General features: G+C 49.0%; 4 non-coding genes across 4 annotated transcripts; 2 read left to right on the top strand and 2 right to left on the bottom strand.

Annotated features, from left to right (window-relative positions):
• Positions 1-64: 64 nt before the first annotated feature.
• On the bottom strand, positions 65-178 carry LOC133146013 (U5 spliceosomal RNA). The gene has a single exon (XR_009711254.1). It is a non-coding gene; the product is annotated as a U5 spliceosomal RNA (small nuclear RNA).
• Positions 179-5,183: 5,005 nt separating this feature from the next.
• Positions 5,184-5,374, top strand: LOC133145877 (U2 spliceosomal RNA). Its single transcript, XR_009711125.1, has one exon. It is a non-coding gene; the product is annotated as a U2 spliceosomal RNA (small nuclear RNA).
• Positions 5,375-9,760: 4,386 nt separating this feature from the next.
• LOC133145894 (small nucleolar RNA U3) lies at positions 9,761-9,978 on the top strand. Its single transcript, XR_009711140.1, has one exon. It is a non-coding gene; the product is annotated as a small nucleolar RNA U3 (small nucleolar RNA).
• A 399-nt stretch (positions 9,979-10,377) lies between these two features.
• Positions 10,378-10,491, bottom strand: LOC133145990 (U5 spliceosomal RNA). Its single transcript, XR_009711231.1, has one exon. It is a non-coding gene; the product is annotated as a U5 spliceosomal RNA (small nuclear RNA).
• Between the last annotated feature and the right edge of the window lie 2,314 nt (positions 10,492-12,805).

The raw sequence follows: 12,805 nt of genomic DNA, 5'->3' as shown, positions 1-12,805 counted from the left end.
GCTATGGCAGAATTAATGGCAACAAAGCAGGAATTTTGATAACTTTCCATTGACAAGTACAGGAAGCTCCGCTTTCGCAGAGCATCAAAAAATTGAGATATACTCTTGTTGTTCCTCGCCGCGGAAATCTTTAGTAAAAGGCGAAAGATTTATACGATCTGAAGAGAAACAAGAGTGAACTGATTTCGGCTTGTCCAAACGGGCCACCCCATTGCTGGTCTCACCAAAGTAACAGGCGGTGTCACACTAGCAACCATTTCCTTTTAATAAAAATAGATCTTCATATATTTGCTAAATTTAGGAGGCCTTAACACTCAACTAAGATGTATAGTTCGAACAAGTATTTGGTGTTTGCCAATTCTATGGAAACGTTTACACTCTAAACGTGTCGTTGTGAGTCCATGCTTGCTCTGCTGCGTTCGGTTCCAACTCCCTGACCTGTTTGTTTGCATTGTGCACGTTCTCCACTCTGGTTTCCTTCCATTTCCCCCAAACATGCATGATAGGCCCATTGAGCGCTCCAAATTGCTCGTAGGTGCGAGTGCGGACGGTTTTTCGTCTCTGTGTGCCCTGCGAGTGATTATTATTTGTTAAAGCGTATATGCCGTTACACCGCTAGATGGCAGCAGCGTTGACTTCCGCACCTGACCACAAAAAGAAACGGGAATCACGTGATGCGCAGGAAAAGAAGCATTAGTATGAGTCGATATATTTAAACCGTAACTTGAATTGGTAGTCTTGTAGTGGGTTGACATAATTCACCCGGAACCTAAGTTCACGTTGCCGAGTTCCGGTGGGATGTTTTACACGTGTGGGAGTTTCCTGTTTGAGGAGTGTGTGTTAGGATCTCGAAGGGAAAAGAGTCGGCCCGTGGTTGAGAGAAGCTAATTATAAATGTCATTAAAACAACTGCCGTTGGCACCGTCATTTATCACTCCGCCTCCGACTCCAGTCCTTGCACACCACACTGGTGACCCTGACATCAGTCCCGCTGAGGATTCCGGGACTGAACAGAATACCGAGCGAGACGGCATGGCGCATTCCGCCGTCCTTAGGCTGCCTGAGTTTTGGGAGACTTCTGCAGCAACGTGGTTCGCACAGGCGGAGGCTCAGTTCGCCCTCCGGGGAATTACGGATGACGCCACATGCTACTACCACGTTGTCTCGGCACTCGGAAGCTCCACCGCAGCCAGAGCCGTAAGTTTCATCACTTCCCCTCCGGCCCAGGATAAATATGCAGGGCTCAAGGCTTATCTCCTCAGGATTTTTGAACTGTCGCGATCCGAACGAGCCCGGCGCCTGCTTGCTATTCAAGGCATGGGGGACAGCAAACCATCTGAACACATGGAGATGGTGTTAAACCTGCTGGGTGGGGAAGAGCCGAATTTTCTTTTCATTGAACTGTTTCTGCGACATATGCCGCCGCACGTCCAAACGGCCCTCGCAAATACGACCATTACGGAGCCGCGTGCTCTTTCGGAGGAAGCGGACCGTTTCTACTTGGCCACCCAGCGTTTCGCCCCTGGTGTGCTGGCCCCAACACGCAGCTACACGTCCCCGAGCGCTGGCGTTTCCCCTGGCAGAGGACGCGCTGCAACTGACAGCCGCACCAGCACAGGTTTGTGCTACTTCCATGCACGTTTTGGCGCCAAGGCTAAAAGGTGCCGCTCCCCTTGCAACTTCGACACGACGGGAAACGCCAAAGCCTGCGCTCAGTAGTGGCCGTGACCGCAGGCAAAAAGAACCGGCTGCTGTTCGTTGAGGACTCCCTCTCTGGTCGCAGATTCCTCTGTGACACCGGCGCCCAGAGAAGCGTCCTGACGGCTACAGTGGACGACGCTGCTGGAGGGTTGCACGGCCCGCCCTTAACATCCGCCAACGACACTCCCATCAGGACGTATGGCACAAGGACTGTGGACATATGTTTCGGGGGTCAGCGTTTCACATGGGACTTTGTCACTGCCGACATCTCCTTCCCCCTGCTTGGCGCAGATTTTTTGTGCGCCCACGGACTGCTCGTGGATGTTAAGAACGGCCGCCTGGTGGACGCGTTAACCTTCTCCTCCTTCGCATGTGTCCGCGATGAGGGGAATTATGTGGGTCTCTCCAGTTCGCTCTCCGAGGGCGACATGTACCAGAAACTCCTCGGAGAGTTCCCCAGCCTTACACGGCCCACTTTTGCCGCCACCACAGCTAAACATGGGGTCGAGCACCACATCGAGACCAAAGGCCCCCCCATCTACGCTAGGGCCCGACGGCTCAACCCGGAGAGACTGACAATTGCTCGGGCCGAGTTCGCCAGCATGGAACGCCTTGGCATTGTTCGCCGCTCTGACAGCCCGTGGGCCTCCCCACTCCACATGGTGCCTAAGCCGGACGGTGGTTGGCGCCCGTGTGGCGACTACCGCCGCCTCAATGATGCCACCACGCCCGACCGCTACCCGGTCCCCCATGTTCAGGACTTTTCGATACATCTAGCAGGGAAGCACCTGTTCTCCAAAGTGGACCTGGTGCGGGGTTATCACCAAGTCCCGGTGCACCTTGCTGACATCCCTAAAACGGCGGTGGTGACTCCTTTCGGGCTTTTCGAGTTTCTTAGGATGCCCTTCGGCCTGAAAAACGCGGCCCAGTCCTTCCAGCGGTTGATGGACTCTGCGCTTAGGGACATGCCTTTCATCTTCGTCTACTTGGACGATGTCCTCGTCGCCAGCTCCTCGGAGGAGGAGCATGCGGCACACCTGCGGGCCCTTTTCACAAGGCTCAACCAGCATGGCCTGATCATTAACCCGGCGAAGTGCGTCTTCGGGGTGCCGTCGATCCAGTTTCTTGGGCATCTCATCGGCAGTAATGGGGCCACCCCCTTGCCGACAAAGGTGGAAGCAGTCTCCGCTTTTCCCCGCCCACGTTCGGCCCGGGGGCTACGGGAGTTCCTTGGGATGGTTACGTTCTACCACCGATTCATACGCCGGGCGGCCCACATCATGCACCCACTGTATGGGGCCCTTAAGGGTAAGACCCCCAACCAGGACATCGACTGGACCCCCGAGAGGATCAAAGCTTTCGAGGATACTAAGGCTGCGCTGTGCCAGGCCACCTTGTTGGTCCACCCGTCGCCTGGAGCCCCGGTCGCCCTCACAACCGACGCATCTGACTACGCAGTTGGTGCTGTATTTGAGCAGTGGGTTGGTGGCGCCTGGCAACCGCTCGCCTTTTTCAGCCGCCAGCTGGTCCCTAGGGAGCGCAAATACAGCACATTCGACAGGGAGCTACTCGGCGTCTGGTTGGCGATCCGCCATTTCCGCTCCATCCTGGAAGGCCGTGAGTTTACGGTTTTCGTCGACCACAAGCCCCTCACGTTCTCTATGTCCAAGGTGGCTGAGCCGTGGTCCGCCCGCCAGCAGCGTCAGCTGTCATTTATCTCTGAGTACACCACAGATATCCGACACATCGCCGGCAAGTCCAACGTGGTCGCCGATTGCCTCTCTAGAGCGGTCGTCCACACGGTTCAGCTGGGGCTCGACTACTCAAGTATGAGTGCTGACCAAGCCTCAGATCCTGGGATCCAGTCGCTCAAAGACTCTGACACTGGGCTGCGTCTGGAGGTGGTCGCGGTTGGCGACTCAGGAGTCAGGCTGTGGTGCGACCTCTCCACCGGCCAGCCTAGACCACTTGTCCCTGCCGGCTGGCAGCGGGCTGTCTTTGAGGCGATACACGGCCTGTCCCATCCTGGCAGAAAAGCGTCCGTGAGGCTGGTGGCTCAGAAGTTCGTCTGGAAAGGGCTGAAGAGGGACGTGCGGGCCTGGGTCGACTCGTGTGTGGCTTGTCAGCGTGCGAAGGTATACCGCCATACCAAGGCCCCGTTGGAGCCGTTCACTGTCCCCGAGAGGAGGTTCGACCACGTCAACATCGACCTTGTGGGCCCGCTCCCCCCTTCCCATGGTTTCACCTACCTCCTCACCATGGTGGACAGGACGACCCGTTGGCCTGAGGCCGTCCCCCTCTCCTCAACCTCGGCTGCTGACGTGGCCCGGGCGTTTATTGGCACATGGGTCGCGCGCTTTGGAACACCTTCAGACCTCTCCTCGGACCGGGGTGCACAGTTTACTTCCGAGATCTGGAATGTGGTTGCTGGAGGCCTGGGCGTCAAGCTGCACCGCACCACCGCTTATCACCCCCAGGCTAACGGGCTGTGCGAGCGGTTCCACCGCTCCATGAAGGCTGCTCTACGCGCCAGTCTGGTGGATGGCAACTGGGTGGACAGACTTCCCTGGGTCATGCTGGGCCTCAGGACGGCCCCCAAGGAGGACTTGCAGTCCTCGTCCGCTGAGCTCGTCTACGGCCAGGTACTACGAGTTCCAGGGGACTTCATTCCAGACGCCACAACGCCTTGGTCGGCGGCAGGGCAGCGGTCCTCCCTGCTGGAAGTTGCCGGGACGTTCGCACCTGTCCCCACGTCACGGCACTGCACCCCTGTTTCCCGGGTGCCCACCAACCTACGCTCGGCGGGTTTTGTGTTCATCCGCCACGACGCCCACCGCGGGCCGTTGCGTCCGCCTTACGACGGGCCTTTTAAGGTCTTGCAGCACGGGAGTAAGAGCATGGTCGTGGACATCGGCGGTAGGCCTGAGACTATCTCGGTTGATAGGATTAAGCCTGCCCACGTGGATGTTTCCCGGACGTTGGAATTGGCGCAGGCCCCACGCCGCGGACGCCCCCCAGCGCCTCGCCCCTCCGACCTGACCGAGCTCCCGCCTGCCCGACCGACAACGCGACCGTCCAGCCCAGCGGTCTTTCCGGCGGCGCCCCCTACCCTTGACCCCCTGCCAGCCCCTGCCACCTACACCCGCTGTGGTCGGGCTGTCGTTCCTTTCCGGCGCGGGGATTTTGACTATGGGTGAATTCTGGGGGGGCTTGTGTAGTGGGTTGACATAATTCACCCGGAACCTAAGTTCACGTTGCCGAGTTCCGGTGGGATGTTTTACACGTGTGGGAGTTTCCTGTTTGAGGAGTGTGTGTTAGGATCTCGAAGGGAAAAGAGTCGGCCCGTGGTTGAGAGAAGCTAATTATAAATGTCATTAAAACAACTGCCGTTGGCACCGTCATTTATCACTCCGCCTCCGACTCCAGTCCTTGCACACCACAGTCTCTTTATTTAAGTGGTTTCCTCAGACCAGTTTCAGTACATCGCTTCTCGGCCTTTTGGCTAAGACCAGGTGTAGTATCTGTTCTTATCAGATTAATATCTGATACGTTCCCTATCCGGGGACCATGTATATATTGGATTTTCGCAACAGGGAGATGGTATAGGGGCTTGCTCCGTCCACTCTATGCATCGACCTGGTATTGCAGTACCTCCAGGAGCGGTGCGCCCCCCTCTACTGGGCAAATAAAAAGTAGTTTACATCACAATCCGTTAGCTTCATTCTCACAGGATGAAGCAGAAAGTCAACGACGTCTTGATCGGATTTGATTCAAGTTCATGTTGTGTGCTCACCTTATATCTTTATTAGGTAATGCACTCTGAATTTAATCAGGACCCGAACCGATGTCTTTAATCACTTTTATTCATGAAACAGAGGGCCATCAACTTGCCGCTCTGTCTGCATATTCATTTCCCTGAACGTCACTCCTTCACTACGTCATCACGTAGGCCCACAGTACAATATCAGTACATGACAGTTCATGACGGTTCATCTTAGGCGGCAGCAAGAATTTACGTAACTGTTCTAAAATATGGTCAAAATGTATTTTTTTGCTTGAGATTTTCCTATCATTGTTCCAGGATCTTTTAGTACAATTCTTGTTCTCCAAATGTTAAGAAAATGTCATTTTCAAAACTCGTTCAGAAAAAGAAGTATATATATTTTTCTGCGGTAATGTTGGAGATTTTCAATAAATACAAATTCATACCGTTTTAGGGTTCTCAGGAGAAAAGAGGCACTGCATGATGGGCATGTTTTGACTTCATTTATCGGTTTATTATAGTTGCTGGCATCACCACTAGACGGCGACTCTAGGAAAAAGGAGGTGAACAAAGACGTGGAGGCAGTAGAAAAAGAAGCAAGCCATGATGGTCATGTTTCTGAATCTATTTTTTACTTAATTTAAAATGTTTTGGTTTTGAATGACTAAAGGTGTACTATGTTAACAGTTCTACGAATGCTGTCTCATCCACTGAATACGTGTGCTCACACTTTTGTACCAAATTAGCCTCTGACTGTAGATGGTGTGCGCGGTGAAAACGTCGGCCCCGGCGACGTATACAACTCATACTTACCTGGCAGGGGAGATACCATGATCAAGAAGGTGAGCGATGGTGCATCAAGCTGTGCTCTGCAACTGTGCACCTACTTGCCGAACTTCATTCAACAAATTAGTAATTGCAAAATAAAATGTAATTACTACGTTCCCGACCCGTTATTGATACGAACGTATATGATATAACTTTCATATAACCTGCTTTCTGGAATAGCCCCACGGATAATTTCCCGTTCTCCATTTACCTACACTATAAAGAAAAACTAATGGCCAAAAGGTACGTGGACCCAGACATACAACTGATTTTTGCACCCCCTACTCTACTGGTCAAATCAAGAGTAGTTTACATCACAGTCCGTTAGCTTCATTCTCACAGGATAAAGCAGAGGGTCAATGACGTCATTGATTCAAGTTCATGGCGGCTGGCAGCAAGGATATACGAAAAAATATGATCAAAATGTCTTTCTTTAAATCAGAAATTGTGCCAGAAATTTTTAGTACAATCCTTGTTCTCAAATTTTTAAGAGAATGTCATTTTCTTGCTCAGAAAAAGAAATATATATCTTTCTGCGGTACTGTTGGAGATTTTCTATAAATACAAATTCATATGGTTCTCAGGTGAAAAGAGGCAATGCATGATGGGTATGTTTTTACTTCATTTCTTATGCTGCCACCACCACTAGATGGCAACTCTAAGAAAAAGGAGGTGAACAAAGGCGTGGAGGCAGTAGAAAGAGAAGCAAAGCATCAGTTTATGGGTATTTACGAGGGTATTTTTATATTAATACTTTAATAGCTAAATGGCTCCTATTATTGTTCCTTACATATAGTATAATTTGTGGAAAATATATTAATTTATTGCTCAATGCATAATCAATAGTTTTATATTTGAATGGGTGGATGTCACCAAAAGCTGTCCCTAAAGCTTAACCAATTTGGTCTGTAAACTTTAGCAGAATTAATAACTACAAGGCAGGACTATTAACTATTTCCCATTGACAAGTATAGGTGGCTCCGCTTTCGCAGAGCATCAAAAAATTGAGATGAACTCTCATTGTTCCTCCCCACGGAAATCTTTAGTAAAAGGCGATCGGTGAAATTGCAGCAACCATTCCTTCTAATACAAAGTTTATGATGTCCAGTGGGGATGGGCGATACCAATGATTTTGGAATCGATCCGATACCAAGTATTTCCTACCCAAAATACCCGATATTCGATCCGATATCGATACCGGAAGTGTAATTTCCCGCCCAAAAAACGATTTAAATGCAGTGGCATTCTTGCTCTTGGAGAGTCATCTATTGAATTTTGTAGAAAAAAGTATTACGTCACGTAAATTATTAACCTTTTTAGACATTAGTGCATTAGTGGAATATGCATATTAATAGTATAACTTTAATAAAAAGGAGCTATTCTTTACTTTTCTCTCTCTCTCTCTCTCTCTCTGTTGTTGGGAAAAAGTTTTGTCTTTTAGTATAATCTAAAAAGGGAGATGGTACCAACAGAGATGCAGGGCTTAATCGTCATGAGCAGCAAAACTATCAATTTGTAAAGCCACTGGATACTTACATTTAATATTGTAATACTTTAGTGTTGTTTATAGGAAGTGGAGTTACAAATAAAACGTATGGCGTTCGACCACAAATTGAAAAGGGGAAAACTTTATTTATAAATGACTGACTAAAGCGTAGTAATTATTGCTTCAAATAGCACATCAACCACAAATGCTTACAATTTTTGGTTAGCACCTGATACCTGGATATGTCTTGCCTTTCTGAAACGCTGCTTCTAAGGTACTTTGATTATAATATTTAATTGTTTTGTGACATATTTCACATTTTGCCTCGTTGTTATTAAGTAAAATATAATATCCCCAAACCAGACTTCTCTTGCGTTCGGACTGGGCCGCCGCCGTGGCCATGCTTGTTTGTGTTTGTTTGGATTGGAACGGGAGGCGGAGGAGGAGGGCTTGGCTTGTGAGAAAAGGGGGCGGGAGCAAAGCAGAGCAGGACACGCCGGTGCAGCAGGCGGAAGGAAAAGTAGTGCTAGCATGAGTGCAAGTCGTCAAATTGGAGCAGAAAAAAATGAGGAAAAATATAATTAAATAATTGTAAGTATCGATATTTTAGCTAGGGAGATCGATACTCAAAAATGAGCAGCCTGGATCGATATATCGATACTTTTGTATCGATCCGCCCATCCCTATGTGATAGGCTCCAGCACGTCTACTAACCCCGTGGGGAGAATCAGTACAGAAATTGGATGGATGGGCAATATAAAATATTCTCTCTGGTGTCTGCAAGCGTTATCAGTACTCACGGCGGGTGGATTCTGAAACGTGTCTGCAATGTAAAGTTGATTGTTTGGCTACCATAGGCATTTTTAAAAGCCTCTATGTTAATTTTAAAACCTTTACTTTACATGGTCGTTTTTAAATAAAAGCCTTCATGTTTAAAACAAAAGCCTAGTATACACAGTCAGTTTTAAAGCCTTACAATTTAGACAATTTAAACAAGTATACTTGTAACACAACAAGTGTTAAAAAAATTGCTTGTTCTAAACATTGACGCAAAGGATCGTGGGTACGTGATCGAGCGCTCAGCCAATGATGGCTGTGTTGCCAAATACCCTAATGACGTCGGCACTCTTTCTAATACAATCTAATAGGGGTGTAAATCGCGGGTTTTGCCACGATACGATATAATATCGATATAAAGAACTTCGATACGATATTTGCCGATATCTTAAAGCCTGCTGCGATTCAATCACGATATATCGCGATATAGTGCTCTACGATCGATATTTTTTTTTTTAATAAAAAATATAGAACAATATCCTGATTTATAACAATTCATACGCAAAATCCACAAGGTACTGCAAACTCTTTATTTAGGAAATTACAAGAGTATTGTAGTATACAAATTGCTTACTTTAACACTTAACTTTGATGTCGTGTTTTTTCTTTAAATGTGCGGCGAGATTTGTGCTCCCTGAATATTTGATCACCGTATGGCAGGATTTACAAACTGCACGTGTCTTGTCCGTTGAGCCATCTTTTCTTTGGAATCCAAAGTGCTTCCAAACGAATGACTTGAAGCCTAAAGGGGAGCAAATTTCCTCGTCTTTTTGGACACTAGCCATAGCACCAGCCCAGGAGCCGCGTACTAGTTGTCGACTCCCCTTTCACGTGCCTGCTCTGCTCACAACACAACAACGCCGCGCACTGCTCCCTGCTCCCGGAAGAGGAAGCAAGCAACAATGAACTGGATTTCAAAATAAAGTCGCGTCTAATGTCCGAGGTCAAACACGGCGATATAAATCGATGTTTACCTTTAGCATCAATGCCAATAAATCGTAGAGCATAATATCGATTAATTTATGTGTATCGATGTATCGTTACACCCCTACAATCTAAACATAGTCCTTTACTAGTCGTGGTTGCCCTCTGGGTAAAAATGGTACACTCGCAGATGACTTCCCGCCGCCCCTCGTTGATGAATTAAGACTATACTTTCAGGGATCATTTCTATAGTTATTAACTTGAGATATGTGTTTCTAAAATGAACGGTCTCGCCAACTACGATGATGAGAAATGATGTTCCTTCCTGAGCGTGAAGCTAGCGGAGAATAATGATGTTTATATCATAGATTCTCCACTTTTGATGAGCGTTCTATGCTTCCTAGTGGAGCATTGAGGGGAGGGACATGATCAGAGTAGTTCTTTGAAATTGGTTAAATAAAAATTAAGATAATGTAGTGGCGTACTCCTGATATTCAACTCAGTCGATTAACAGTATCGTCGTATTAGTTCAACTAACAAAAGCCTGTTATGTATTTCTGAAGTACTTTTGTACTGAAGTACTTATGGCTGTATTCATTTACACGGCTTAAATCTTTACAACTTCGACACAAATCTGAATTAACTTTAATAATAAATATTTTAATGGCTAAATTGTTTATTGTCCCTTACATATAGTATAATTAGTAGAAAATATTTTAATTTATTGCTCATATTAGATCGTTTTATAATTGAATGGGTGGATGTTACCTGTAAGCTATGGCAGAATTAATGGCAACAAAGCAGGAATTTTGATTACTTTCCATTGACAAGTACAGGAAGCTCCGCTTTCGCAGAGCATCAAAAAATTGAGATATACTCTTGTCGTTCCTCCCCACGGAAATCTTTAGTAAAAGGCGAAAGATTTATACGATCTGAAGAGAAACAAGAGTGAACTGATTTCGGCTTGTCCAAACGGGCCACCCCATTGCTGGTCTCACCAAAGTAACAGGCGGTGTCACACTAGCAACCATTTCCTTTTAATAAAAATAGATCTTCATATATTTGCCAAATTTAGGAGGCCTTAACACTCAACTAAGATGTATAGTTCGAACAAGTATTTGGTGTTTGGCAATTCTATGGAAACGTTTACACTCTAAACGTGTCGTTGTGAGTCCATGCTTGCTCTGGTGCGTTCGGTTCCAACTCCCTGACCTGTTTGTTTGCATTGTGCACGTTCTCCACTCTGGTTTCCTTCCATTTCCCCCAAACATGCATGATAGGCCCATTGAGCGCTCCAAATTGCCCGTAGGTGCGAGTGCGGACGGTTTTTCGTCTCTGTGTGCCCTGCGAGTGATTATTATTTGTTAAAGCGTATATGCCGTTACACCGCTAGATGGCAGCAGCGTTGACTTCCGCACCTGACCACAAAAAGAAACGGGAATCACGTGATGCGCAGGAAAAGAAGCATTAGTATGAGTCGATATATTTAAACCGTAACTTGAATTGGTAGTCTTGTAGTGGGTTGACATAATTCACCCGGAACCTAAGTTCACGTTGCCGAGTTCCGGTGGGATGTTTTACACGTGTGGGAGTTTCCTGTTTGAGGAGTGTGTGTTAGGATCTCGAAGGGAAAAGAGTCGGCCCGTGGTTGAGAGAAGCTAATTATAAATGTCATTAAAACAACTGCCGTTGGCACCGTCATTTATCACTCCGCCTCCGACTCCAGTCCTTGCACACCACACTGGTGACCCTGACATCAGTCCCGCTGAGGATTCCGGGACTGAACAGAATACCGAGCGAGACGGCATGGCGCATTCCGCCGTCCTTAGGCTGCCTGAGTTTTGGGAGACTTCTGCAGCAACGTGCATGGTTCGCACAGGCGGAGGCTCAGTTCGCCCTCCGGGGAATTACGGATGACGCCACATGCTACTACCACGTTGTCTCGGCACTCGGAAGCTCCACCGCAGCCAGAGCCGTAAGTTTCATCACTTCCCCTCCGGCCCAGGATAAATATGCAGGGCTCAAGGCTTATCTCCTCAGGATTTTTGAACTGTCGCGATCCGAACGAGCCCGGCGCCTGCTTGCTATTCAAGGCATGGGGGACAGCAAACCCTCTGAACACATGGAGATGATGTTAAACCTGCTGGGTGGGGAAGAGCCGAATTTTCTTTTCATTGAACTGTTTCTGCGACATATGCCGCCGCACGTCCAAACGGCCCTCGCAAATACGACCATTACGGAGCCGCGTGCTCTTTCGGAGGAAGCGGACCGTTTCTACTTGGCCACCCAGCGTTTCGCCCCTGGTGTGCTGGCCCCAACACGCAGCTACACGTCCCCGAGCGCTGGCGTTTCCCCTGGCAGAGGACGCGCTGCAACTGACAGCCGCACCAGCACAGGTTTGTGCTACTTCCATGCACGTTTTGGCGCCAAGGCTAAAAGGTGCCGCTCCCCTTGCAACTTCGACACGACGGGAAACGCCAAAGCCTGCGCTCAAGAGTGGCCGTGACCGCAGGCAAAAAGAACCGGCTGCTGTTCGTTGAGGACTCCCTCTCTGGTCGCAGATTCCTCTGTGACACCGGCGCCCAGAGAAGCGTCCTGACGGCTACAGTGGACGACGCTGCTGGAGGGTTGCACGGCCCGCCCTTAACATCCGCCAACGACACCCCCATCAGGACGTATGGCACAAGGACTGTGGACATATGTTTCGGGGGTCAGCGTTTCACATGGGACTTTGTCACTGCCGACATCTCCTTCTCCCTGCTTGGCGCAGATTTTTTGTGCGCCCACGGACTGCTCGTGGATGTTAAGAACGGCCGCCTGGTGGACGCGTTAACCTTCTCCTCCTTCGCATGTGTCCGCGATGAGGGGAATTATGTGGGTCTCTCCAGTTCGCTCTCCGAGGGCGACATGTACCAGAAACTCCTCGGAGAGTTCCCCAGCCTTACACGGCCCACTTTTGCCGCCACCACAGCTAAACATGGGGTCGAGCACCACATCGAGACCAAAGGCCCCCCCATCTACGGTAGGGCCCGACGGCTCAACCCGGAGAGACTGACAATTGCTCGGGCCGAGTTCGCCAGCATGGAACGCCTTGGCATTGTTCGCCGCTCTGACAGCCCGTGGGCCTCCCCACTCCACATGGTGCCTAAGCTGGACGGTGGTTGGCGCCCGTGTGGCGACTACCGCCGCCTCAATGATGCCACCACGCCCGACCGCTACCCGGTCCCCCATGTTCAGGACTTTTCGATACATCTAGCAGGGAAGCA

This window comes from Syngnathus typhle, linkage group LG21 (assembly GCF_033458585.1).
Source record: "Syngnathus typhle isolate RoL2023-S1 ecotype Sweden linkage group LG21, RoL_Styp_1.0, whole genome shotgun sequence".
Lineage (NCBI taxonomy): Eukaryota > Metazoa > Chordata > Actinopteri > Syngnathiformes > Syngnathidae > Syngnathus > Syngnathus typhle.
The sequence above is the reverse complement of the archived record's forward strand: the minus strand, read 5'-3'. Positions and strand labels throughout refer to the sequence as shown.